General features: G+C 37.7%; 1 long non-coding RNA gene across 1 annotated transcript; it reads left to right on the forward strand.

The window, feature by feature from the left end:
• The first annotated feature begins 2,684 nt into the window (after positions 1-2,684).
• LOC140697868 (uncharacterized) lies at positions 2,685-4,999 on the forward strand. The gene is made up of 3 exons (XR_012075244.1): positions 2,685-3,045; positions 3,781-4,552; positions 4,888-4,999. It is a non-coding gene; the product is annotated as an uncharacterized lncRNA (long non-coding RNA).
• The last annotated feature ends 21,061 nt before the right edge of the window (positions 5,000-26,060 follow it).

Here is a 26,060-nt window from a genome sequence, read left to right on the forward strand (position 1 = left end):
TTATTTAGGTACTAACATGCCAGAGGTAAGATTTTCTTTCCTTTTCTTTCTTTTTTAATAGGGAAAATAAAATCATTCTACCTATCGGCCTTTATTTTTCTCAAAACTGGATATAAGAGTGAACTTCAGTTTTCACACATTCTTTGATTTTTATCTTGGCTTCTAGAGAGTAGCAGAAACCTGAGAAATGTAGATTTGGAATGAGCATTACTAAAACCACGCTCCACAAAACCTATCTTGTAGGCAAAGAGCAAGTTTACAATAACTGCTAAACCGATAAAAAAGACTTAGTGAAGTTACCAGTAAGGTCTCCATCCCACTGAAGTATGATGTAGAAATACGGGGAGACTAAAATGGCCATGGCAGAGAAACAAGAATCACAATATCTAAGCTTTTATTTCTTTCTTTCTCATAGACATGGGGTATGACTTGAGGTATGTTGTCTCACCTTCAAGAATGTGTTCATATTTTACTTTTCATGTTGTAAAATTATATAGAGATTCTATATCCCAAATAATAATGATCTATCTAGGGATGAATTTGAGATCCTTGGAAAACAAACATTAAACAATGGTAGAAATGCCGGGTGGTGATTTATGGGTCTGGAAACCTTGAAAATATCATTGCCATCTGAGTTTTAAGCTGTTGTAAAATAAAAACAGGCTTAGAACGCCATTACTGTGAATTTATTCCCCATGTGTGTACATCAGTAACATGTTACAAGAATAAAGTGATGCTTTCAAGATAGTTTTTTTGGGTGTTTACTTCCTAGTTTATTATTATTTCACTTAAAATATTCAGAGGTAAAATTATCTAGAACTAGGCATTAAGATGGTCAATAACTGTCCCTGGTTCTTCAGATAGCTTAGTTGTGGTCTGTCATGATCTCTCTTTGGAGAATTATTTAGACAAGCTCCTTTTCACATATATATTGAGGTAATTAAAAGGAATTTTTATAAAACAACTCATACCTACTAAGAAAATCAGAATTCATTACTGAAATGAGATTAAAAAAACCTAAAATATCTCTTGCCACTTTTTAAAAGTTATGCTTTCATAAATTACATTTGCAAAGCCAGCACTTCTCCCAGATGATGAAACAAAATGAAAACTGAATGTTTTAAAACCCAAGAAAGAACGCTCATGCTTGAGAGGGAGGGGGAAGGAAAACAAACGACTTCTTTGAGCTCTTACTAGTGCCAAGTTCAGTGAGTAGATCTCACCTTTTCAACTTAAGAAGCCATTAATATGTGCAGTATCGGTTGTGTACATGTCTATGGAGTTATCCAATGACATACAAGAAACAGTCACTAGTTAGATCCAAATGGGAGAAATAAGTAAATGTGTCTCTTCACTTAAACATGTGCAAGGGTATGGGAATGGATATGGAAATATCAGAGCACAGTTTAGGAAACACAAGAATAAGGGTGTGTTTTAATATACTGTCACAGAAATGTGAACATAAATGGGAAACTGGAGACAATGGGTCAGTTCAACCAGATAGTTCAAGGCAAAGGTGAGATTGCATGGTTTAGCAGGAGGGCAGGAAAGTGACTTAGCAGGGAGGAAGCAAAGAAACACCATGTGTCACATACCTCCATGTGACCCTCCAGAGACATTCTCCCTTTATTCCCACCTGCCCTCTGCCTCAATAATGGGTCTGCATGGACTCCATGAACAGGACCCTGGTGTCCTCTGGCTTCTGGATAAATTTGGGACTTTATTTCTTCCAGGTCCCCTTCCTCAGCCCTTTGGCATGAAGAGTGGTAGCATCTCAGTGCTGCTGGCCCCCCTTCCTCCCTGTTTGCGATGATTCACTTCTACTCCAGGTGAATTTTTATTATCTGTCACTTAGTAAATCAATACTCATCTAATGATCTCTTTTCTACTGGGAACTTGGCTGATACATTAATTGGTACTAGAAGGGGCCCCAGGAAATAGACTCCTCCGAACGGAGACTCTGGGATTAGCACATCATATACCTGGGGAGCACTGGGATAACCTCTCTGCTGGGGTGTGAGGAATTGGGTAGGGGCAATACTGGGCCTACTGTAGCATCATAAATATTCAGGTTATCACTATGGGTGCCTGAGATGAAGAGCTGGCAGGGACCAAGTGGCTGTGATGCATAGCTACTCTGACAATTAAGATTTTATGGTCATTTAGCTTCTTTCTGAAGTCCTAGAGAATATCAATAGGGAAAAAGAGAACTAAAATATGAACCTGTAATTACAAATGTGCACAGAGAGTCAGAAGGTTTCCTGAGTAATTGTGAAGGAGTTCCTCCCTCCTATGGTCACCCAGAGATATTGTGAAGGAAAAACCGGGCTGGTCTAACAAGATAACTCACAGGTCTAGGAATGTGAAGGAGAGGCTGGGCTGGGCTAACTAGGTAACTCACAAGTCTAAGTATTGGAATACTGATGTGAGTTCTGCTGGACTAACTTGTAAATCTAAGTTAATTAGTGTTGGTTTGCTGTTTATGTTTTTTTGCTAGCCAGCTGGGTTTTCAAAGATACATATCTGGCTTTGGAATGTTGGTTTGCTGCCTCCCCGCCTCCACTTTTGTGATGATGATGCTGCTAAAGCTGTTCCATGCCTATTGGCCGAATACCCCAAGCTTGTACTTTACCCTATAAAACCTCATGCGCACGTCTTGGAGGTGCTCAGAGCTTCGGAGCAGAAGCCCCTCTGAGCCCGCCAGCGTAATACATCTTGTTAGGCTAGACTGAGAAGGCTGAGGCTGAGGGAAGGTGGAGAGAAAGACCAAAGGAGGCAGTGAAGCCAAAAAGAAACTTTATTGGGAGTTAGCGCTCCCGGGCGAGGTTCCGCGACTCGGAGGATCGGAGTCGGGGAAGTCGCGCCCAGGCGGGGGAGTGCGGGGTTTTTAAGTGCCATAGGTTCCGGGTGGCAGCCCACAAGGGTGGGGTCGGTCAAATAAGGCAAAAAGTTGCTGTGGCTTTCTGTGATTGGCCAGGTGTTGGCGCCCGCGGGCTTCCCGAAGCGGGTGGTCCTTCGAGTGTGTGGCTATCTGACTGGCCAGAGGTTGGTGGAACCGGCTGTTCGCGTCCCTGCCCCCACAGGCCTATCACATCTGAGTACTCCAACCCTCCGAGTGGTGCTTGTTTCTTGACTGGCCTGTCGTTTCCGTAACAATATAACTGACAACCAAGCTCAGAGCATGATTGTAAAGTAGGTAGTCATAGCACTAGTTATAAATCAGACCTGCCAGATCTATTATGCTAAGGAAGAGGCAACTCCTGGGAAACAATGGAGCAATGCCCCACTGGATGGGGCATTTCGGTAGATAAAGATGAAGTTAAGAGCTCTGAATTTCCAAATTCTCTTGAGCCACCCTCACAAGCAAATATTGACTCTTTTCACACTCACACCCTCCAGTGGGCTCAGAATGAGAGTTAGAACCCAGCATAGCCTTGACTGAGGGTAGAAAAGAAGAATGAAGTTTCAAGTCATCCCACCAGGTAGAAAAATCTTCATCTAGCAGAAGTGCTTGCAAAAGCTAGGGGAACATGGAGTTGGATGATCAAAGCAGGCAGTTATGATAATCAGTTTATGCTAGTGGCTGGCTACAGAGGGAACATTCAGATGCTGCATTTTATGGTGCTCCATTATTTTTTCCTACTCTTTTCCCCATTAGTTCCTTATGTGAAGAATAACAGAAGTAGCTAACATTTTAGACTTCGGGAAGGAGTATGACTGAATTGATATTACTCCACGATGATGTGAGAGCTGATGAGACTTTGTTCTTGCTGGTTACAGACACAGGTTTTCCACTCAAAGACAAGATTGGGTGCTGTGAACGGAAAAATACTGCAAATCGTATCAGTAAACAAAGAATGCTGAAGCCCTCAAGTCATCAGCGGCTGCCACCCCCCCCCCCCCCAGGGAAGACAAGCCTGCAGCCCAGCCTCCGCAGCCACTCACAATGGCGCACCCTGAGGGGACTCAGAATAAGAAAGGACAGGATCCTGGCCCTAGATAGCTAGGTGCTTGTCAAAGGAAAGAATTCAATGAGCCCAAATGTTTGCTTCCTCCCATACATAGAAAAGTGCTGAATTCTTTCACTTGAGATGCATGGTTTTCTTTAGTTAACAAGTAATCTTTTAATGTTCCAACTACCTGGTCTTTGTTGTAAAACCCCTATATATCCCAGCTCCTCCCCTGCCTCTTCGGAGCAGTCCCTCAGAGCGATCTGGGAGGCTGTCATTCCAGGCTTGAAGGGGTTCGAGTCCTCAGAAATATCCACCAAATAAAACATAACTCACAGGTTTTAGGCTGTGCATTGATTTAGTCGACAGTGCTGAGGGACAAAATGGGCTGACTCTTTTCATACTACAAGAAAAAGCTTCCCATATCCTCTAATTTCAGGTCAACAGGAAGCCTAGAAGGATGTAGGGAGTAGGGAAGGGAGGGATGGCAGGGGACTTACTCCCTTGGCTCCCCTCTAGTGAACTTAACGTAGGGCTGGCTGTAATCTCAATGGAAAAATCCCTGCTCCTCCCGGTGGTCTTCTGTTCTCATCACTTTCACGGTGAGTCTTCCTCTTACCTCTTAGGACAAGAGGGAAGGGAAGGGAGTAAGATCTTTGTTGTGGGTGGTCCTAGGTCCCTGCATGATCCAGTTGTTTCCTAAACTCCATTCACACCTTGGTCATTAGTTGCTTTGCAAATAAACCTTCCTTAAGTTACTCTGATGTGAGTCGGCCATCTGTTTCCTGTGAGGAAGGACCGTGACTGACATATAGATGTCTGATAACAAACATGCCAAAACCAACTTTAGAATATGCAGAGGCAAATTTGGCAAGCTTCTCTGTTTAAGAAAAAAAGTTTACTAAGGATTTTCCTCTTGTGCATCTTTTCTGAAAAGGAATCACCACGTCATCAAAGAGAACATAGGTATTGAGCTTCAACCATTTCTGAAATGATACTGATGTTCTCCATGAGGCCTGCCAAATGTCCAAGCCACGGAATGTCTGGAATTTAGAATAAAACTTTGGAAGCACGTAGTGAAGGTAATCTCTTCTAGAAACCTTAAAGAAGTCTACTAATACAAAATCATTTATCATACCAATTAATACAAAATTATTTACTGTAATTATCTTTCAAATTCTGCTTCTTCTCATTTTACATCTGTGTACTCAGTCTATATAAACATGACATCATCACATAAGTCATGTGTTTGAGAATTTTCAAGTAGTGATGGTGGATTTTTACTGACCCATTTGATCTCTCTTGCTTATTTTTCTCTGATGACTAATGGTATGTAACCAGAGACGGTAACTCATCTTCAGTTAGGTTTCCTATCTGGTTACCTATCTACTAATAGGTTAATCAACTGTAGCAAAGACTAGAAACACATTCCAAGTAATTAAAAACCATTAGGTTTGCTGTCTCTTGCCTAAAAATCTAAAACAAAACAAAACAGACAAAAATAAAGGACAGTAACATTGTCCTAAGATTTAGGTTTGTTATTTTTCTTTTCTTTTCTGACATGTTCATTAATTCAGCCAACATTTGTTTGGTTTGGTTTTAAATTTATTTTTTTATTGAATTATAGTTGATTTACAATGTTGTGTTAATTTCTGGTGTACAGCATAGTGATTTAGTTATATATATATATTCCTTTTCAAATTCTTTTTCATTATAGGCTATTACAAGGTATTGAATATAGTTCTCTGTGCCATACAGTAGATCCTTGCTGTTTATCTGTCTTATAAATAGTAGTGAGTATCTGCAAATCCTGAACTCCCAATTTATCCCTTTCCATCCCATTTCTCCCCTGGTAACCATAAGTTGGTTTTCTGTGTCTGTGAGTCTGTCTCCATTTTGTAAATAAGCTCATTTGTGATTTTTCCTTTTTTTTAGATTCTACATAAAACTGATATCATATGGTATTTTTCTTTATTTTTCTGAATTCATCCAACATTTGAATATCAACCAGTGTTAGTTTAGATATTGGTGATGAAAAAAAAAACCAAAATAATACATGAATCCTTTTTTTAGGGAGTTTCTAGTCCAGTTGGGAGGAAGCAATTACAATACAAGATAAATACCATGTACACACATAGGAGGGGCAACTAAATCAGGTGGAAAGTGGTCCAGAAAGTCTTCCTAGAGGCACCATAGGAGAAGGGTTTTGGAGAGCAAATAGAATTAGATAGGCAAGAAAGGGGACAAAAACATGCCCAGGACAGGGACAAACACAGACAAAGATTCAAAGATCTGAAATAGCATGATGTGTTCAGGGAACCACCAGTGGTACTTTAGAGCTAGAGAAAAGGGTGAGTATGGGAGGTGACTAGTCATGAAAAAGAGGAATAGAATGGAACCAGATCACAAAGCCCAGAGCAAGGCTGCAAGGTGTATCCTTCAGAAAGAATATTGGAGGGCTATATATATCATTTAGGACACCAGTGGTTGCAAGGATCAGAATATCCTATTATGGTAAATGGCTTTAAAATAAGAAAATATACTGGCTTGTGAAACTGTAAATCCATAATAGAGTTGGTTTAAGGGTGGGTTGGTTTAAGGGAGCTCCCTGTGATTTATTGAAGTTTGTTTCCTCTGTGTGCTGGGTCCAACCTTGGACTATAGAAGTACCCCGTGGGGGCAAAATAAATGCTACTGCCCTTGGACTCTTTCTACATACCACAAGTTCCAGAGGGAGAGAAAATGCTTCTGTCCTAGCATTTGATGCTAAAGCTCTGAGATTCACCCAGATTGGAATTTTTTAGGTCACATATCCACCCTTAAACCAACCAGGGCTCAACCCTTGGAGTAGGAATATGTCTCATAGGGCATGCGTGTCAAATTCTCAAAATGCAATCATTTCATAGGTAATGGAACTACCCTCTTCTTAACACTGCATTTTACTAAAAAGCTCAACTAATGCTATCTTAGAGAGGCTTTACTTCTTTCCACCATAGTAAGTCACATGGTCAAATGATACTAAGTCCTGGGGAGAAGGGTGGCACATTATAAACCAACAGGAATTTCATTATGTTAGTTACATTCATTATGCATGGTGGGCACCAGAATTCCAATGCCTGTTCCTCTTTTCTAGGGAATTAGTGAGAACTTTTACCCAGTATCAGTGTGGGCCAAGGGCAGTGTCACACAGTCTAGTTTGAGTCCTTTGAATGTGGGTGGTACATTATTCTGTATTGGCCAGTTCACGTCAAGTTGTCCAAATTTTGCTCTGGCCTTTAGTACTGAATCCCTACTTCTGTCTAGGTTTTCTTCAACACACAGTCTTTGAGGATGGCATCTTTGTCATTTGATTTCTTGAAGAGTTTGCTTCCATCTAACATGCTTTGCACAATGTGGCTTGTGCCCATTCCACACATTCCCTTTGGTGGCTGCATCCTCCCTGGGGTGAAATGCTTGTTCTCACTTCAGTGGTAGCAGATGAATTTTAAACCCTTTTTGTGAGAAGTCATTTTTTGTTAGGAGTTTGCATTGTTCACAGTGCTTTGACGTGTTAAGAAAAATACTAAACACAAAAAGACAAAGCCACGCTTGAGTATTATTTAAAGTACAATGCTGTATCGGCTATACCTCTACCAACTAACATTGTGAATGCCTATATTGATGCTTGTTGAAGTTCATTTCATATTTGTATTAATAACAATAGATACTTTTCTTCCTTTTCAAACTTACTTTGGTTTTTATTGGTCATTAAAATAATGATCTGTTGATCTGTCTCTGGACAGGACTGATTAACCTCTTCCTAGGTATTGTCCAATTTCTGACAATGTTTAGGTCAACTCTTGCACATGATCATGTTGATTATACATTAATTGTATTATCTTCTCCATTTGATAATACATTTCTTAAGGGTAACATTTGTGTTTTCCTTCCTAATTATTCCATATAATTTCTAGTGTTCGGAGATCTAGATCTTCAATGAGTATTCAGTATACAATTGATAAGACATGCCTTTAAAACCAAATTAGGAAAAGTGCTCTTAACCATAGTCCTTTTATTTGGATAAGTATTAAATAAAGTATTGTGTCTAAAGACAAACTATCCAGCATCAAATCATGTAGGATTCACTAATGATGTTCTTCATAGGAAAGGATACTTTCGTATAAAGATGATTTCCATTCACCATCTCAGTTGATGACTTCAGTTATAGAATTTGGAACTCGCTTATGAAATCTGCAGAGAATTCTAAATTGACAGGGGTAACAAAAACAGATAGATACAAACTGGCCTTAATACTTTGCAAAAATGACCCTATAAAACTCTAATAGACTTTATGATGTTAGAGTATGTAAGATAATTTTTAAGGTCATAAATTGTAAGATTTTGTCCAGAGGTGACTGACATAATAAAAAGCAGAGTTCAGAATCACCGAAGAGCTATGTCATGCAGTACTTTTTATTACTAAGAGAAAAAAAAATTATTGGACATTTTGAAAGTGGTGATATCTCTTCACCTTTGTTCTCATTTTGTTTATTTTAACAAAATACTTTAAAATGGAGCATTATTTTATTGTAACATCAATTGTATCCCTCTTGCTTCAAGGAGTATATCCCACACTCCAAAGAGTTGTACATCTTAAGGTGTAAGTTGGTCATCCTTTATTTGGATAGCCACCTGATGAACTCAGTGGATTTTCTGAGGTCCTTTTGAGATCATTGTTCTATTATAATTGTGAAAAAGGAATGATTACTGTGCAGAAAAGCAAGAAATTGTGGATAACTTCTCCTCCCCATCCTTTGAATCCTATTGAAGTTTACACTTCATTTGGTTTGCGTTACAGTTAAAGTTTATATCATCTAACTCCTTCATTATTCTGTCTTTAAAGGTAGGGACTGTGACTTGTGTATTTTCTCATTTCTTGCATCAGTAGGACCCCAAGTTCAGTGAGTTGAATTGACTAACAGGAGAACCATGTTAAAACCCACTCTTGCTATGAACTAGCCAAGTGATATTTGATGAATCACTTAATCCTGCCGGGCCTCAGTTTCTTCATCTGCTGAATGAGAAGTTGAATCAGCTAATCTTGATGACCTATTCCAGTTCTAAAATGCTACAGAGTATATGATGGCTATAAGCAAGCATTAGTCGCCACTATTAACGTAGCACCACTAGGAATCTATGGAGCATGTTTACATCCCAATGTGTTTGGATTTCATCTGCTATTCATCATCTATAACCTACAAGGTGGTGTGGATTCCACAGTTTTATTTAGAATCTTTCATTAGCAAATGCGCTGAATGGTACTGGTTGAATGCGTTCTGATCACCACTCCTACTCCGTGCCAAGTCTGGATAAAGGGATCCTTCCCTGTAATGTTAAGCCACCCTACAGAGATGTTGCACCTCCTGCAGGAATTTTTGGATTGCAGTATTTGCCTTACTTTGCCACGTTTCCCCAGGCAGAAACAACATCCGATGATGTTGGCAAAAGAATTCAACATGAAAGTTTTGTTTTGCACTCTTGTTTTTCATTTTGACTTTCTAACCTGTACTGAAGCAAGTGATTGAACACTTTTTTCCTTCCGGTTTCTCTAATTAGGAAAAAATTAAGTGAGTGTAAAAGCTGCTAACTCTCAGGTGTATATGGTAAAGACCAAATGTTAGTAAGGGTTCTTTGTGGCGTCAGTGCATTCTGAAATAATGAGTTTCCTGAATTTCTGAAACTACGTATTTTCTTTTGCTGTACATTCTGAAACAAAGCACACATATCCCCCACCCACACACACACTTCGCTGAACTGCACTTTGGCATAGAGGGTGTGACTGTAAAGTCATAATAAACAGCGTAGCCAACAAAAACCACTTAACTGGGCCACCTATACAGATGACCGAGTGAAGGATAAGCCTCACTGAAGTATTTCACTTGGCACAGGTTCAAGTTTTGAAGCTGAATGAGTCTGCTTTTGTTTCTCACTAAGCTCGGAAGAAAGAGGGCTTGTTGCGAAGGAGGAGGGCAAAGAAGGGAGGAAGGAGTTAAGTCCTTAGCATCTTTAGTTCTTTTGCTTTGCTTCTTTTCAAACAAGCACACCACATTGAATAGCATGTGGAAAATTGGCCTTTCCAGTGAATAAAAATTAACTGGCAAACAACAAAAGGAAAAGCGGAGGAATGCTGTTAGATGCTGTTTGGCTTGTCTTGTCTCGTCACAGAAAGAACACGTGCGAATCAAGGGGTTTAAGACGAATTTTACCTACATATCTGGCTCCTGTTCAGAAGTTTTAGATTTCTTAGTCAAGTGTGTTTACTTGGTAGGTTTTTTTTTTTTAAGTGTAATTTTTCTGTAAGTTAGGGATGAAAAAGGAGAAGACCATAAAAATAGTGTGGATGAATAACTGTTCACATGTCCCACTTCAAAAAACTTCCTCACTTTTGTTTTCTTTTTCAGAAACATTTTAAAAAATTATTTGAAAAGCCAGAAAACTAACAAAAGTATCTGTAGAGTTCTGGCCTTTGGAGAAGATTACTAATCTGATATTTTCAAATAAAAGTGTATCTTTTTAAGAAAGCACATACAACATTGTTCAATATCAAAATACTTTTCTTCCTGCACAATAGCTTTGCACCCCACCCCATTATGCTGCAGGTACTTAAAATGTTTGAAGTTAAAACATCCCTTTATTCTAGGAAATTTGGAAGTCTTCATTTACCTCCCTGGGCTGTGAAGTTATCTAATGACTGAATGTATTTGGTCTTAGTTAAAAAGCCAGAAGCCAGCCTCATGGCTGTCTTGTTCCTTGCTATCTTCTTTTGAGGCAGAAAACCATCTGACACAGAATACAATTTCCATTTTCATTCAAAGAAATAATTCTCTGAATACAGAACAGACACCCTTTGTCATGCCAACTCCATCATGACTTGTGATGGAACCAGTTAATCAAAGCAGGTATCTGGTAAAAGAACATATGTTTAGTGACCAAGATCAACTCTCCTGATCAACAGCTTCATGAAAAGCTACACAAGCTTATGTTTTAGTGACAAGGATGTCAAACAACTCATCATGTATGTAAATAACTCACAACCAAAACCTTTTCAACAATCTCAAGGTCACGGGGTTTTCACTACTCTCAGACGATGTCATTATATTATAATGACTAATGGTTCACTTCAAACAGTGTTTAACTTTCAGAATAATTGGACATTAACTTCAAGGGAAAATATATCACAAGAGAAAACATTCTCCACAAATGATACTGCTCAGTAAAGCCAGACTTTATAATTTGACATCAGATTATAGCCATCTGAGAGGTAGAAACTTTTAGAATCAGAGACTAGTTGAGTTGTTTGGGATCTCAGCTCACGCAGTGTAACTATATTACTTTATGGGTAAGGAAGCTGAGGTTTAATGATTTCTAGTGACTACACAATAAGTTGGGAGCAAAGCTTGGCCAAGACTGGGTTTTTCCAACCCCTGCCCTATGCATATTCCACTCCAGCACATTTCGTGTAGTTTCTGGGGTGTGTATGTGTCTCCATCTCATATCAGTCTCTGGTTTCTAGAGTTAAAAAGAGAGGTACCCAGATTGAAGCTGGAGGAGACTAGAGGGAATGACACACAAACTTCCTTTAGGAAATAGTGGCAGAGTCTCTTCTCTAAATAAGAGTGGAGTGAAAGGAATATTTTACTCTCTTTTGAACAGAACCAGAAGCTCAGTTCCTAAGAAAGAAACAAAATTCTTTTCTCCAATGATTTTTGTCATTTTGATGCATTTCTGCTAGAAGTTGACAATATCTTTCTGAAGACAAATATTCCTACAAAAGAAAAATAAGAAAAAGAACTGCTGTTACAATTTTTTTCAGTGAACTCTTTTTCAGTTGTTTCTCTCTCTCTCTGTGTGTGTGTGTGTGTGTGTGTGTGTGCATATAAACTAACTGAAAGTATTTGGACCATAAATTAAAAATGAAAAATTAAAGATTCCAAATGTAATCTTTATGTTCTAAAATGGATTCAGTCTATGACTGTCCTGTTTGGTTTTGTTTGTTAAAATTAAAATTACAAGATTTAAAGCAGGGCATATTCAACAGGTTTTGAAAGGTTTATAATTGTTGACTGTAGCAGAAGGTGATTAAGACAGGGTTCAGAAACTATTTTGCATGGGCCTCCAAATTATTTATCATTTGAATCAGTCCACCGTGTTCAGCTTTCACAGACCAGCTTAGTATCACTGCCAAATTGAAGTTGGCATCTTGAAAGCTTATTGAATCTTTTTAACCAAGTGTTTTGTTGTTTAAAATTTTTTCTAAGTTAGAATAATGAAGATGGGAAAGCACTTGCCTGCGAAAATAAGTCCTTAACACAGTTCCTCTAAGAATAATGTCTTGTTTTAACACTTCATAATTCTTTTGTATCCTGGTGAATATGCAGCACTGACACTCATCTTCCTGGAAATACCCCTCATCTTACTTTGGCTCATGATAGTTGACTTCCAGTGCTATCAGACACGGTAATTTAACCCTCTAGGAAGCTAACACTGAAAGTATTATTTCTCTATACATTTTTTAAGTTTATCTTTTAAGTTACTTAATAAAAGTCAGCTTAACCAAAAGTTCTTTTTGTTTCTGTATATGTATGTGTGTGTGTATATACATATATATGTGTGTGTGTGTGTGTGTGTATATAAGTGTAGTCAGTTTACAATGTTGTGTCAGTATCTGGTGTACAGCACAATGCTTCAGTCATACATGAACATACATATATTTGTTTTCATATTCTTTTTCACCATAGGTTACTACAAGATACTGAATATAGTTCCCTGTGCTATACAGTATGAATTTGTTGTTTATCTATTTTATTATTTATTTTAAAAACTTTTAAAAAATATTTTTTATTATTTTTTAGCTTTATTGTTTTAGGGAGGGAGGGTAATTAGGTTTCATTTTTTTTTTTTTTAATGGAGGTACGAGGGATTGAACCCAGGACCTTGTGTGTACTAAGCAGGTACTCTACCACTGAATTATACCCTCCTCCCTTAAACCGAAAATTCTTACATTACCTTTCTTTCTCTAATCAGTTTAATTTTTCTAGATGTTGTTTGTTCATCATGTTAGAACAAAGAACTATGTTTTATATAGAAAATAATGATTTCTCTTCTGAAAATGCAACATGCACAAATGGTGCATTATTTATAAAATTTATATTGCCGACAATACATCATATAGCCTCCAAGGATCACCAGAAAGGCTACCTATCTCACTTTACCCTAAGAAGCAAGAAGGGGCCAGATGGGGCCTTCAGCACTGCCTGGAACTATGAGCCAGATCACCCAGTTCCTCAAGTCATCTCCATTTTCCCTGTCACTACAGGCATCAGTGCCGCTAACCTTCTGCCGCTACACGACACAGAGACCTCTCCTCCAGGGTTCCACAACATTCCCTCACATTTCTTTTTGCTTTCTCAGCAGCCTCTTCAAGATGGCCAGCTCTGCTGAAAGTCTTTTTAAGACCTCTTATGTTTTCCCTAACAGTTTCCTTAAGTGCCTCCAGATTCTTCCTACTACCTCACCCCAGAGCCGCTGTTACATTTTAAGACATTTGTTGTGATAACACACTGCTTCCAAGCACAACAATTTATATTGATAGTGTATTACTGTGGTACAGATCACTTCTTAGTGACTTAAAATGGCAGTATTATTATCCTTCATAATTTCTGTGTATCAGTAATTTGGAGTCACTTCCTGGATGACTCTGGCTTAAGGTCCTTCATAAAATTTTATTTTCTATATGTCAGCTAAGAAAGCAATCACCTGAAGTCTCTGCTGGGGCTGAAGGATTGTCCTTCAAGGTGGTTCAGTCACTGAGCTGGCAGGGTGGTTCTGGTTGCTGGGAGAGGCCTCGGTTCATCACCACATGGCTCTATGCCAGGGCCACACGAGTGTCTCATGGCTTGGCAATATTGGGAGACAATTCTTTATGGGTGTCTCACACCTTGCAAGCAGAGGGAATGACTTCCCATGTCCTGAACTATCTTTTGAGGGGTGTTTGTATAGCAAAGAGCCTTGGTAGGTAGTCTCCCTCTAAAGCAGAGGGTAGTTCATTTTTCTCCTCCCATATAATAAAGGAATATCTCCTTAAGGTAAAGAAAAGAAAGGTTTATTGTCCATTATTTAAAAATTGAGTTCCCTAAACTTGGGGTCCATCTGCTTTAATGCAGCCCTGAATGGCTAGACATAACTTGGCCCACTTGGCAATGGCCTGTGGAAGTGGGGTTCAAGGAACTGGCACAATACTGACACTTTGGCTACTTCCATTGTTTTCAGTACTAAACAATCCTTTGAGTGTGACCCAGGAGTACCATGTCTTCTATTACCATCCATGAAACTGCAGCAAGGCAATTTGTTAGCTTACAGGTAGGGTAAAGTTTCAGAGCTTTCACAGTTCTTGACCCACAGCTGGCTTCCCACAGAGTGAACGATCCAATCAACCAAGACTGAAGCTGAGGTGACTTTTTGACCTAGCTGAGAAAGTGCCACACCATCACTTCCACAGTGTTTTATTGGCCAGCCCTACTTCCCTGTGGGAAGGGACTATACAAAGGTGGGAAATACCAGAAGGTGAGGACCATTAAGAGCTATTTTGATAACCTGGCTATCACAGCTCTCCTAAAAATTGTAAAGATTGTAAAAACTTGAGCTCAGAAATAATATATTGATTATCTTTGTGTTCCCCGTAAAACTCTAACTAGTGTCTTACAAATAATCTCTACTCAAAATACTATTTATTGAATTGTAGTTGCTCTAAAATACATATATATATATATATATATAAAATACATATACATATACATATATATATATATGGTATAGAGAACAAGATTTCCATATGAAATGTGTTAAGTCCATAAACATAGAATATATTTCTTAGTTCACTTTTTATTATCTAATAAACAGAAGAAATCTCAGCACTGAATCAGAAGTGGTATACTAACCAGTATTGTAAAGACCTACAATAAGAGATATAACTGGCTGATTCCAATTGACTAATATTTTCTGCTTTATCAGAATCTTCTGAACATTATACAGTAGAATCAAGAGAATAAGATTTGTGGAATTTATTGCCAAATTTCAAACACTCCACCCATATAAGTTGTTCAAGAGTGAGGTAAAGAGAATGGGCAAAAAGGACAAAAAGACTCTAATTCGTTCAAATAACTTAATTGGAGAATAATCAGAAAATTAAAGATTTTCTTTTAAATTAATCCTTTAAATTTAAAATAACTTTAAAAGTTATAGAATCAATAATTTAACTAGGGAAAATGATTTGTGTTAATCCTTAGATTGCTTACTGTTGTAATTATGGAGTTCAACTATATTTTTGTGGAAGTACACTAAAATCTCTAAGAGCAAGTGAATTTGGATTAAGTTGGAGACATACAGTCATATTCCATTTTGTATACATTTAAATTTGTAAATTTTACTTTGTAACTTAAAGGAAAGAAGAAAAGTGGCTTTCACAAATCAAGGCCCTTAGCTATAAGCAAATTACTTACTCTGATGCGCAAAGAAACAATAATCTACCCCTACTCTAGGGAAAAGTGATTTACTATAGTGAACTTCTCGGGAAATGGAATGATGTCCAAACCGTGTTTACCTCATGTACAATTTAAAGGACTTTCAAAGTTAATTTCAACAAATACAATTCTTCCCCTATAAAGGTCTTTAGAATCTAATCACTGAATAATATTGCAGCCACACTAGATGCTATTTTAATGAAATTTTGATACAGAGGGGGTAAAAATGTTTGAGTGCAGTAATGTTTTTCATCTAAATATATCTAAACCAAACTTCCATCTTCAAATCTTGACCCATTTTGGTTCATGATATCAGCTCAGCTAATAACACAGGCTTCTTTAAAGCACAGTGACTGAGATTTATCCAAAAGAAAAATAAAAACCCTGCCATGATCTCTGCAGAAATAATTTCCAAATTCTTACTCAGTTATTATATTTCCTGGCCTGGGAGCATAATGAGTTTAGAGTATTAATTAGGAACACATTCCATCTTTTGCCTCCCATGGTTAAACTGTTTAATTAAAGGCCTTAAAGACTTGCGGGCAAAACAATCAGCCTGTGGTGTGATCACCTCCCTCTTACTCGCTTTGCTTTGTGCGTCTTCATCTTTTGGAACTTAATTCGTTTATTCTAGGACTGTTTGGCACTCTCCACTCAGGCAGCAGTAGACAAAAGAAGTCAGTAGTAGTTTGGTTTTGTAGATTCTCAGAGCGATTGATTTCTGAGGGTTTAGACAGTCATGCACTGCACAAATATTTGTTGAGTGAGTGCCAGCTGAGGTTCCCGACATGGCTGGATGTTTTGAAAGAACTGATGAATCAGATGTAGCTCCCTGTTTACATGTGAAGGAATGTTCAGGCAAGAAAGGGAGATGAGACTGGGACAGAGCTAGCTATCTACAACCCAAAGAAACGAGGGCAAAGTGCCGTGGTCAAATGTCACAATGACGCAGACGGTGAAGAGATTTTTTCTTGACAGGAGGATTTAAAAGAAGACATGGGTGAAGTGGGGTTTAAGGTCTACTAGAAAGAATTTAGATATACAGAGCTTGGGGGTGAGAGAACATGGGAAAAAAGAGAGCAAGTAGGCATGGGGAGTGTGGGTCACTGAAAGAAAGGATATAAAAGATAATAATGGAACTAAATTTGAGTTGAGGTGAAGTAGGGAAGCTGGGCTTCAAATTCTACAGGGAACAGGGAACTGTCAAAGAGTTTTTTAGCAGGGTTGTGATATAACCTAAATTTGCTTGAGTGCAAGAGAGCGAAAGTAGTGAGACCATTTAGAAGGTCATGCAGGTTCTTGTTGGGTCTTTTTAAAATGATTTTGGACTTTATTCTAAGACCAAAGAGAAGACATTATTTAAAAGTTTTGAATTGGGGAACTAGTTATTTACATCTGTGTTTTAAATTGCTAACTCAGGCCATATGCAGATTGGATTGGAAGGAGGACAAACAGAAACAGAGAAAAAAACTAGCCTGTCTCTTGTAGCTCTTAGTATTTGCAGGCTGCCCTTTTTGTTTGATAATCCATTTTCTTTGATTTATTTTTTATTTTTTATTTTTTAATTGAAGTATTGTCAGTTTACAATGTTGTGTTAGTTTCTGGTCTACAGCATAGTGATTCAGTCATGTGTATATATATATGTGTGTGTGTATATATATCTATTTATATCCCTTTTCACATTCTTTTTCGTTATAGGCTATTACAAGGTATTGAATACGGTTCCCTGAGTGATAAGCTATTTTAGACAGTAACAACCCCTTCTTGCTTGACTTGGTATTCTTTTTCAAGCATCTTTTTGATACTCATTTTCTGGTCTCTCACCCTGTGACCAAACCTAATAAATGTCCTTTCCTTCAGCAGAACCAACACACTAGACCCACTCACCACAGGGCTTCCCCAGTAGGGAAGTGAGGAGGTAATTAGAGAGAAATGTTGCTGTTTGTCATTGTGATTGTTATAGATCTGTGTGTGTGTGTGTGTGTGTGTGTGTTCACAAGCAGGGGCCAATCTCCATATCAGAGTCACAGACTCGAGGACAGTAGAGTGTGAGTTTGGCCCATGAAGGCAGGTTTGGAACAAAGGGAATCAGATTTAAGGCTCAGCAGTCTCAGGACGCAAAAACTGAAATTTTTCAGACTGTGGGAATAGGTGGAGAGCAGGTACTGTGTCCCAAATGAAAGGGCTAATTAACTTTTTGCCAAATGAAGTGGATGCTGGAGCACCCTGGGGCAATGGCAGATGCAGCAGGAAATGTTTTTACAAAGAACCTTTCATAAAGCCTGTGGGAAGAAAGCAGATTGGTAAGGCTGTATCAAGTTAGAACATATATGGCTACATATACTTGCTTAATACCAGACAGCAGGGACTCTGGTCAAAACCCAGCACCTTAAATGCTCTATGGGTAACCAGTTTTTATACCTTTGGGTTGATAATGAAGATTGTAGAGCCAATTGTAAGTACTTCCTTTTGGTGAATAGAAATAAATCTTCTTGGGGAGAAAAGGCTATAATTTAAAGAATTCTCTGTTGGCCTCTCCTCTTTTTATGTTGTTGTACTGACTTTACGACTCTGTGATTAGTTTAGCACTTCCAGTGTGGTATAAAATAAATATACTAAAAATGCACTTTTGTGTGGCAAAAACACGACATGATGAAAGATTGAGTTTCTTGCCCAAAGTTACATGACAGACTGTTGTGGTGCCCTTTTATATGCAATTTATCATCAGGTCAGTGGGTGGGTTTGCATTTATGGGGATAAGAGACAAAGTAAGATTAAAACCCAATAAAAGAAGACAATTGCTGATATAGATGAGAAGATGGGTCACCATCAAAATAGTGTAAGTGGCACTTCTTTTTAATGACTGGCTACTTATACTTGATCCCAAAGCTCATCAACCTAAGGAAATGTAAGGAAAACATTTAGAATATTCAGCTTATGAAAAGTACTTGCTTTCCTAAGACGATACATCCATTCATGACACTGGTTCAATGCAGCTATTTAACTGTAAGACATCTAACTTAGAAAGGTGTAAGTTAAGGTGTCCAAGCCCACAAATGCTCTTTACACAATGTTAAAGGTTGTTTGCATCATTTATAAAAAATATTTCATATGTCTGTCACTGAATAATCATATACCCAACCTTACGTAAAAACTATTGTATTTGCCAATAGTTTGCAGTCTGAAGTAAAAATACAACTTTTCAACAAGAGAAACATCTCAAAATGTTTCAATATTTGCCTTTATTATTTTACATTGATTTTCTGACTTTCATTCATTAAGGTATGCACTCAAGAAGTGTTGGCAGGGTTATCCAATGCCAAATAATAGATCCTGTTCTCAATTTATAGTTTAGGAAAGAAAGACATATAAGACATATTTGCATATTAAAAACTTGGTTATTTCTGTTAAGAATATTTGCTCTTTTTATAAATATGTGGAAAAATGATATATGGTAGTGTTTTTTTCCACATTTTTTAATGTATATGTTGACATTTAAAATAATGGTTTTAGCCTTCGGATTTGGCTTAAATAGTTTTTTCCTATTGTAAGATTTAAAAATTATTCTGCTCCATATTTTCAGTCTGTTATGATTTCATTTTTACATACATAAAATTAAATTTACTAGAATAATAGAGTATTAAAGAGAATTTTTAAATGTCTTAGCAGTTCATCAAGTACCATGTGGTGTTTTCTCCACTTAAAACAATCAAAATATTCTTATTCCTGGAAGATTTTTAATTTATTATTTAAAATGAATCTTTATTAACATTCTTTGGGATTTTTCTGAATATATTTATTATTTGTATTAATCTGACTAGATTTTCCAGTGACAAATCATGTTTTAATTATTGAAACACGAATTGGTCTGGTTACCTTCATAATTTTATTGTCTATAACTTCAGCTAGACCCGCAGCACCACTGGGCAATACTGCGTCTGCCGTCACACTTTCCCATCTCCCCTCTGGATAGACCACATTTTTCCTTTCTTTTCTCCTGGAGTCCTGGTAGATTAGAGCAACAAGAAAGAGTATAGTGTTTATGGCATGAATCACAAATATGTGTTTTATCCAAGAATAACTGCCTGGAAGTAACAAAGGGAAAACAAGGTGACAAGGGGAGGAATTTTCTGTCTTCTTGAATTCTATTACAGGTTGAACAAATCAAGGAAAATCAATTTTCAGATCCCGAATATTAAGTATGCTCATTTTTCAAATTAATCATGTTTTGATTATTTTGTTGTTGTTGTTCCCAACTAAGACCACTTAAGAATCTTACTCAAAATTATCTTTACAGGGGCAGCATTACAGTGCAGTGTTTAAGAAGGCTGGGTCTGGAGCCATCCTACTTGGATTTGAATTCTAGCTCCACAGCTGACTGTTGTGTGACCTTATGCATATTAATTAACCTCTCTGAGACTCAACTTCTTCATCTGTAAAGTAGGGATATATCAGTACTTTTATCACAGGACTGATGTGAGGATTAAATTACTTAGTATACCTAAAGTACATTCAGTCATATCTGACATATAGTAGAAACTTGATAAATATCATTATTGTTAATCTATTATTATACCAAAGCAGCAAATATTACTTTATGAGTGAAAAAAATTTTAAGGTTAGTTATATAAACATATTTTGATATTGTCCAAGTGAAACTGTCAAGTCATTAACTTTTTTTATTTCAGATTCAATCTGTTATGATAATGTGGGCATAACCTGAATGTCCCCTTTATTTTTATTTTTATTTCTCACATGACACAGCTAGAGCTTTAACTCGTAATATTTTCCCATTTTTACCCATGATAGTTTCTGCTCCTTACTCTCTCTCATGACTTTTTTTTTTAAGTGAAAGTACGTTTATTAAGAGAGATACACATTCCATAGACACAGTGAGGGCCATCTCAGAAGACAAGAGAGAGTGACCTCTCATATCCCCTTAAACCCAATTTTTTTCCTTCCTCATTTTTCTTGTTCTTATTGTCTGAACAGAGAAATAGCACAAATTAGAAAATACATTGATATATGAATTTTACTTGAATTTTAGTTTGTGTATATGTCATTCATTACCTATGTTTGACTTACTGAACAAACAATTTAATTGTTCTGAGCCTGAATATGTTCAGGTCTAAATTGGGAACTATAAAACCTAGCTTGTAAGATTATTGTAAGCCTTAGCCATTTTATATTACTTAGCAAGATGATGGCACATAGTAGATAATCAATGATTACATAAAGTTAAATATAAATAGCAGAAATGGAACAATATTCCCAACATACAATACTCAAATAATACAGATTAGAATAAAAGTGAGATGTCACTTTTCATCTTTAGTTTTGGGGAGAATTTTTTTTTAAATCCCCAGTATGGCAGAAAGTTGGAAAAAAAAACTGGGAGTCTCACAAACTGTTAGTTATAGGGTAAACCAACAGTTACAATTAAGCAACCCAATCAAAGGGTTACAATTCTTGAGGGAACAATTTTCCAGTATCGGTCAAAGTTTTAAAGGTAGATAGTCTTGGATCCAACAATTTTATATGTATCAATCTCAGGTAAGAAAAATCAATGAAAATCAGTAGATCAACAGACTGGGAATCCAGCAAAGCAGTCTAGGCATCAGAAGAGTCTGAATCAAAAGCAAGGTGCAGGAAGACACACCTTGACATTGGACTTGACAAAGGCCAACAGATACTCAATTAAGTCAATGGCTCCTCTCACTTCAGTGTAAATATAACCACAAGGAAGCCCCTACTTAAAATGAAGATCCTTAGAGGAATTTCCAACAAACTTTCATGTAATTCTGAAGATGCTGGTCTTCAGATCACACTTGAAGTGCCAAGGCTCAAATACTTCCTGCCAAAGCAGTACTTTAAACAAAGGAGTAAGAAACTAAGAAACTAACCACTTTGGTCCGCACTCCTGCCCTCCTCACCAGGAGCCAATAGCATTAAACTTAAGAGTATTTTTTCTGATGACTCCATCCTATATCTCAGAATCCAGCTCAACACAATATCCCATCTTTCAGGCATATTTGCTCAGTTTTACTTTCAACATATTCAAATGCCAAGACACTTTTCACATTATCTTATGCCATGGGTTCTCAAACTTAAATGTGTATCAGAATCACCCAGAGAGCTTATTAAAACACAATTTGCTAGGCCAAATACCCGAAGCTTCTGATTCAGTAAGTCTGAGATGGGGCTGAAAATCTGCACTTCTAACAAGTTCCCAAGTGATACAGATGCTGCTGGTCAGGGATCACACTTCAAAAACCACTGCTTGATGCAATATTTATGCATAAGAAAACCAAAACCAAAACAAACAAACTCATGCCAATATCCAGTGATTAAAAAAAAAAAACCCAGAAAGTTCAAATAAATGCAAAGGAAATATTTTTCTTATTTGAATAAGTCAAACTGGAAAAGCAGGTCCTTTCAATCCTCCCAGAAGAAAAAAGAGACAGGATTGGAAAGGCAACTTCAAAGCCAAGGACACTCCCTGGAAAATGCCCCATATCCAAGCTGAGAACAGCAGAAATGTGAAAAAAAAAATCTTAATCACCCTCTGAAGCAAGAGAAGCATTGATTCATAAAGATGTGTAAGCATTGCTTTTAAAAGTAACACTTGATAAGAATCAATCTCAGTGAATATAAAAGAAAGCAAACTATCTCCTATGTAGCCATATTAAAATATTTCGTAACTATTCCCTTGTTGAGGCTGTTGAGATGAAGTCCTCTAGGTTAAAGTGTAACCCTTTAAGTCATACAAGAAGAGATGGAGAATTCTGTGACCTTCTTACCTTCCTCAAGTGTTAGGAGGACTACAGTGCTAAAATGATAGCCAAGGAGAGGCAAATGTAGAAATTGTGTTAGCATGGTAATAATTCCCATATTTGGAGTCTGCACATGTGATTCTTTGAACTGAAACAATGTCTTTAGGAATAAAGTTAAGTTTCCCTGGAAAAGTTTATCCAGGGGAGGATTTTAGGGAGTCAGTGAGCTTGGAAGCTGCCACTGTCCCTAATTTGACTTACAGACTATTTAATGTGAACATCAATAAGCTTCTGGATGGCTTGAATTTTTTCTATTCCTAATGTTAATTGAATCAAAAATAAATCCAGCATGATTCACCACATCAATTAGACATTTTCTGTTTATAAAATTTCCTCTTAGATTTGAACATTTTAGATTTTTTAGATGAATTAACATCTTAGCTTAGGAAAATATTTGCGTTTGGAAATTTGAGGTCAAGTTAGCAAATAACAATGACAAGTTTGTCCTATAAAGTGTAACAGATTTCAGAAGGTATATTATAAATTTACTTTTTAAAAAGTAAATAACTCACAGCATTATTTTCTCGGATTAGTCTCCCAAGCCAAAAGAAATAAAGCAAAAATAAACAAATGGGGCCTAAACAAACTTTAAGGTTTTGCATAGCAAAGGAAACCATTAAAAAAAAAGCCCCAAAAACAAACTATGAAAAAGGAAAAAATATTTGCAAATGATGCAACCCACAAGGGGTTAATATCTAAAATATAAGAACAGCGCATACAACTCAGTATCAAAAAAACAAACAACCCAATCAAAAAGTGAGCAGAAGACCTAAATGGATATTTCTCCAAAGAAGACATACAGATCGCAAACAAACACATGAAAAGATGCTCAGCATCACTAATTATCAGAGAAATGCAAATCACAATCACAAGGAGGTATCAACTCACATTGGGCATAAGACCTATCATCAAAAAGTCTACAAATAATCAATGCTGACGAGGATGTGGAGAAAAGAGAACTCTCCTACACCATTGGTGGGAATATAAATTGGTGCAGCCATTATGGAGAACAGTATGGAGGAGCCTTAAAAAACTAAAAATAGAACCACCATATGATCCAGCAATTCCACTCCTGGGTTTTGTTTTCCTCTCATGCTCATGAACTCTTCTGGCTAGTCTGAGCAGCTGGGCAGCTCTGCTTCATGTGGTCATTCAGACTCGGATTCATAGCATTTGCTATACCTAGTATACTCTCTTCATCTGCACGGTGGAAGCTGGGCTGTGAATATTTACATTCCAGCTTATGGGAAGGGAGACAGAAATTCCAGGGCAAGCAACTTCCTTTGTAAGTGCAGTAAACATTGAACACACCATGCAGTCTCACATTCCAGTTGTTAGAGTATAGTCCACTAGCGATACATAGCAACAAGGGAGGCTGAGATATCTGATCTCTAGCTAGACATCTATGTGCTCAAAACCAAAAGTAATAGATTTTTGCTATTTTTCTGAGAGATGTTTTTCAAATGGAGAAATAGTTGCTTTGCTCCCAAATTCTATGGGTTTGTCCTATCTGTGCTGGAGGCTTTACATAACATAGCTGAGGATTGAGAAAAAAAAAAAAAAGTTTGCCAGGTGAATAGTTGCTATCCTAGAAAGCTGGGACTGTATTCATTTTCTCCAGCAAAGATATCACTTTGGAATAGCAGCTACTATCAGATTAAGTTTTTGATAATCCAGTCATTTCCCAGGTCCACCTGACCATCTTTCCAGAGACTGATTTCCCAGGTCTTTTTTCAAGAACTTTCTAGGTCTGGAAACTGAGTAGGAGAATATAAGGAGTAATGAATTCCCTCTTTGGCAATTCAAGTTAGATTTTTGTTCACGAGACATAGACATTTTTCTGGTTATAAAGATCAAGTCAGACTTTGTTAGCTGCCCATCCACTTTATACTAGAGAACACTGTCATCAATTAGCCAGAGCCGCAGATTCCTGCAGGTCAAAACACTGGTTGCCACTCAGTCTCTGTGGCTGATTATGGTAATTGCAACCACCTTTTCTCTGAGGGTTAAGCGCTACCACATGGTCTTTTCCACTCCAGGATTGTGTTATTCCCATTGAAATGAGAGACCCCAAGACATGAGAGACCCTAAAACAATGGCCACACCCTTCACCTTTATTTTCAGTTTGCCAAAGACAGCTACCGTGGAACTTCTCAAGGACACTGTTCTCTTCTTGGTGAATTTTTAAAATTTCTTATTGCCTCGATGGCAAGAATGTTCTCTGGAATCTCCTGATGGACACAGAAGGAAGGTGTGTCCTTCCTTTTTAAACCTTTAGATTGTTCCTCCACATAGGGCAAGGAAGTTCTGGCATCTCGACCTCATGATATGTTGGTTTTCATGGAATTCAGGCTTTGGTAGTCAACGAAAGAAACTACTAAATGTACTTAAAGCTGCTTTGGCTAGTACACTAAATTCAAAATGCTCGGTAAGTTCATCTCTATAGAAAAATTGGCTCAATTCACTCTTTTATTTTGTCTGCTTCAGCATAACACTCAAGATACCATCTGCACACAGCTCACCAGGTTCCTACTGGCACGATTTTAAAATATTTTCTAAGTCTTATGATGCATACTCTGTCTCTTCCAGAAACAAGCTAAACAGTTTTCCACAGGAGTGATTCTGGGATCTAGCTCAAGTTATGGATATAGGGGCAATGAGAGATGATAGGAGTGTGTACTAAGAACTGATATTCCTCTGTGAGGCAAAAGCCCAGATGAAGTCATTGAAAGGTTTATGCGTGGAAAGATTATTTTTCTCATATCAGGGAGAGAGGATACTTCTTCATGCAAAAGAACCTCAGGATGATTTGAGGAATCAAAGTTCACATCTTCAAATGGGTCTGTCCAAGCAGGCTTACTGCAAGTCTCAGAGCCCATCTTCTCAACCAAGGCTCTAACCTTATCATAAGGGTCATGACCATGCTGTGCATTTATAATGTAGCAATTCTGTAACCTAAACAATCATATTTTGGGCCCAATCCTCAGGCATGTCTGCCCTATAGTTACTAGAGAGAAGGGGTTCTTTTAAGGTTACCACAGTAGTTTTTAGTTCTCCACTAGTGTTTTGGGTTTGAAATTTAAGTCCTGTACTTATCTTTTTGTGTTTTTGTAAGCTCCCAGGATAGTCTGAAAGAGCTAGTCTACCCCATACTCTTTGTAATTATCACTATTGTCATAAAAACCAAATGCAATAGCCATTTGATATTTGGCTGTCCACCTCACATCAGCACTGAGTAATTATGATGCCATGACATGCCATTACCAGTTTTTCATTTTTCTGCAGGAAGACCATGTGTTCATTAAATATGTCAACACATCAGTTCCAGAATTCCATATGAAGGATCTACTTTGTGTGGCTACTTGGTATCCAGTACTGCATCATTCACAATCCCTACAGGAAACAGAACTCTCCCCAGATGGTTCAAATGAAGAGATTCCAGCAAAGGGCTACCTGTGGATGTGTGTGCAGCATGCAGGGACAGTCAGGACCCATAGTTACGTCAGAGATGAAGTACGCCGGCAGGAAAACATACCAGTCCAAGGACCAAAAGGCCAAGGAGAAAATGAAGTTCCTCGAGCCCAGAGAGTGGTAGAATTATGAAAAAGGGGCCACCTGGCTGAAGTTTTGGACCTGGAAAGGTGCAGCTAGTGCTGAGTATACCTGCCAAGGCATGGAAGCATCAGGGAGGAAATACTCCGGCTTCTCTCTCCCTGTAC

This window comes from Vicugna pacos, chromosome 8 (assembly GCF_048564905.1).
Source record: "Vicugna pacos chromosome 8, VicPac4, whole genome shotgun sequence".
NCBI lineage: Eukaryota > Metazoa > Chordata > Mammalia > Artiodactyla > Camelidae > Vicugna > Vicugna pacos.